The sequence below is a fragment of the Solanum dulcamara genome, chromosome 6, assembly GCF_947179165.1.
Source record: "Solanum dulcamara chromosome 6, daSolDulc1.2, whole genome shotgun sequence".
Classification (NCBI taxonomy): domain Eukaryota; kingdom Viridiplantae; phylum Streptophyta; class Magnoliopsida; order Solanales; family Solanaceae; genus Solanum; species Solanum dulcamara.
In genome coordinates this window covers 16290552-16294330 of record NC_077242.1, presented here as the reverse complement: position 1 = coordinate 16294330, position 3779 = coordinate 16290552, and the positions used below count along the sequence as shown (strand labels likewise).

General features: G+C 40.0%; 1 long non-coding RNA gene across 1 annotated transcript; it reads left to right on the top strand.

Moving 5' to 3' along the window:
* The first annotated feature begins 799 nt into the window (after positions 1 to 799).
* LOC129891799 (uncharacterized) lies at positions 800 to 1725 on the top strand. Its single transcript, XR_008767240.1, has 3 exons — positions 800 to 863; positions 957 to 1049; positions 1677 to 1725. It is a non-coding gene; the product is annotated as an uncharacterized LOC129891799 (long non-coding RNA).
* The last annotated feature ends 2054 nt before the right edge of the window (positions 1726 to 3779 follow it).

Here is a 3779-nt window from a genome sequence, read left to right as displayed (position 1 = left end):
AGGAGGCTACAGGGCATTTCAGATGTTATATTTCTTTCTTGTCTTAGATCGTGCGATAGAGCCCAACCATAGGAAATGAAATTCCTTTTTTTACTAACTTTTGGTTTTAGCTAAAGAACGACATCGACAGAAGAAAGTGATGGATGATATTGGAAGCTACACAGTAAACAGGTAAGTAATGGTGTGAAAGAGGCATGCTGGATAAGGTAAGAAGATTGAAATACGATTGAAATATAAAGTTGAAAATTGAGGGAAAAGTAGACAGGAAAGGAAAACGAGTGCAGTTCGAGTTGGACATACAAGGTAAGTCCATCATTTTATACTGTTGTTATACCCCGCACCTTGGTAAATTGGAGCATATTTGTTTCTAAAAGATTTCTATGTGGTCCACGTTATCTATGAAGTTCTACATGAGTAGTGATGGTTTGAAATAGGTCTAGAAGGCTTCGGAAGGAGTTGGAGGCCAAATAAGAAGTCATGGTACTCAACCTACTTGCGTAAGCTACAAACTTGGATGGCTTATAAAATTAAGCTACTTGAGTACACGTCGAGCTTAATTAACAAAGATTATATGGTTTCTTAAAGTGAGACGAGGCCACGAACCCACGAAAAGGAGCAAAAACTAGATTCCAAACTTACGAAAAAAGCAAGTAGGGGGCAACTTTTGATTAGATGCATGGATGAGGTGGCACCCTAGGGGGATGCCACATGTCACCCCTAGGGGCTTCCACATGTCACTCCTAAAGGAAGGTTATAAAACCCTAAGTCATGACTAAGGGCTCTTATTTTCAGCTTTGTACTTAGAACTAGTGAGAGCAACTTGAAGAGAACAAGAGCAAGAGAGAAACGGCCATGGCAGCAAGGTGAGGCCCTCAATTTCATTCCGTCAATTAATTATCTAAGGTATTCTTCAACTAGATAAAGGTATTAACAACGTGAATTAATAGTTGGGGCAGCGAAAGAGTGCAACGAGCAGCCACTAACTTTTCAGCCACGTTGAGAGCTCTCAAAGTCAATTTTCAGCAAGTTTGGGGAAGTTGTTTGTTAAGGTATGGATCGATTCTCTTCTCCCACGTTTGGGAAAGTGTTTAGACCTGTTGTGGGTGTATAAATATGATTTTGAAACGTGAAAATATGCACGTTACGGATGAAGGATGTTGCAGGTCATGTAGGGACTATTTCGATGTTATTCTTGCAAGTTAAAGTTTGGCTAGTGTTGTCGTTAGCATGGTGTTGTATTTGGAGGTGGTTTATCTATGTTTCAGGGCTGGTACATGGTTAAATATGAGTATATAGGCCACTGGTTGAAGCCTCATAATACTTCATTTCGTATGGTTAAAGATTTTGCGAAATAAATAGCTAAAACCCTACTTTGGCGTCATAGTTTTGGGTGAGTTGTGTGGAACTTGTGTTACATGATATGGTAATGATTTGATGGTGTATGGATTCTGATTGTTGTTTTTGATATGGTTTCTAAGTTTAGAGGTTAAAATTGGAAATTCGGATAGGGCAAGTAATAGGGGAGACGTTGCCCGATTTTTGTTAACTTCGGAGCTAGCTAATAGACTAGTCGAGGAAGGCGAGTAAGGAAATGGTGCCTATAAATACTTGAGTATAAATTTGAAAGATGGAAACTTAAAAGTTAGTAATCTTGGTATTACTCTCAGGTTAGATAGGTTGAAGGAGAAACCAAACAAGCTGGACTATAATCGAGCTACTATAGGTATGTGAAGCTATTCTTCTTTCTTTCGGCATGTCTTAGATATAAGTTATGAATGGTTTGTATATGAAGCATGGGGATAATTCCATTCGTAAATCTCTGAGTACAGTTCATAATTCTTATCCACTTCGTGATTGTAGAACTCCTGTAATAGTTGAGCTATTACCTTTTAAAGGCTTTTATATGATAAAAGGTAATATATGTAGAGCCTATTGCTCCTTTCATTTGGGATGTCTTAAAGGTAAATGAAATGAGATATGATATGAGTGTGGAGGTAGTTCCAGTTGTAAGCTCCGAGTATATCACATGACCCATGTTCACTTCTAAATGCTAAGGCTCTTAAGGTTGTTGAACTATCACCCTCGAGCCTTCTATATGCGAAGACATGATCCATGACTCTTAGTCATGTCTGAACATAAAGTTCTCGAGTCCCCTATATGCTGAATATTACCTGAATGTATAAGCTTCCTCTCCTAAGTTCTCTGTGATGACGAACGTCTCTTATTCTATGAGCTGTTTAGCCTTGACTGGACATACGTCTAATATTCATGAGACTCCAGTAGATATGACCCCTAACAATATTTCATAGGGTACTTGAGATGATTATTGCTCTTGTCTTCAAGTGACGGTTTACTTGGCTGTTTGATTGAGTCTCAGATGATGAGTTAAATTGCATATGGTTCCTCACTACTCTACTCGTGCATGCTGTTAATACATATTTCACCGAGTCCCATGAAGGGACATGTATGACCGAGTCCCATAAAGGGATGGGTACGATATATGATGACATGATTATTCACCAAGTCCTACGAAGGGCTGGGTATGACCGAGTCCCATAAAAGGTCGGGTATGATATATGATGATATGAGCATTCACCGAGTTCCATAGAGGGTCGGGTTTTGACCGAGTCCCATAAAGGGCCGGGTACGATATATGATGGTATGATTATTATGATAGTATGATTGTTTACTGAGTCCATCACTAGAGGGCTGGGTATGGCACATACATGTATATGATGACCTTATGGAATATTTGTAATACCGATCCCCTGAGCGGGCCAGATACTGTATGTGATAATAGTATATATGACCTTATGTTGTAAGGTCCAGGTACAGTACGATGTTAAATGTTATACTTATCCCCTGCGTCCCTATGGCAACTGTAATTGCCTTATGATGTTTTATACTTTGCATACTTAGTACATATATCGTACTGACCCCCCTTTATTTCGAGAGTTGCATTTCATACCCGCAGGTACAAACACAGGTTTGAGAGTCCACCATCTTAGGATTCCGCTCAACCAGCTATTGTCTTGAGTAGAGGGGCTTAAATTATAGCTAGCGCTTGGATATCCGTCCAAGAAGAGATCGGGAACATAGATAGGTCTTAGTACCGCCTGTCATCCTCAAAACTGATGAACAGGCTAAGCATACTACTTAAATACTGGAAGGTATGTCGTGAGAAGGTGTTGTTAATTTTGAAGGTACCTGGGATGATAATCTACTTATAAGCTTAGTTAACATTCGAGGGCGAATGTTCTAAAAGGGGGAAGGATGTTATACCCTGCACCTTGGTACATTGGAGCATATTTGTTTCCTAAAAGATTGCTATGTGGTCCATGTTATCTATGAAGTTCTACGTGAGTAGTGACAGTTGGAAATAGGTCTAGAAAGCTTCAGAAGGAGTTGGAGGCCAAATAAGGAGTCATGGTACTCAACCTACTTGCGTAAGCTACAAACTTGGATGGCTTATAAAATTAATCTACTTGAGTACACGTCGAGCTTAAGTAATAAAGATTATATGGGTTCTTAAAGTGAGACGAGGCCACGAACCCACGAAAAGGAGCATAAACTAGATTACGAACTTACAAAAAGAAGTAAGTAGGTGAAAAGTAGGTGATGCACCTACTTGGACTAAGTAAGTGACACACCTAATTGGGGTGGGCCCACGCTGCCACATGGCAGCTTTTGATTGGATGCATGGATGAGGTAGCGCCCTAAGGGGATTCCATGTGTCACCCCTAGGAGCTGCCATGTGTCACTCCTAAAGAAAGGGTATA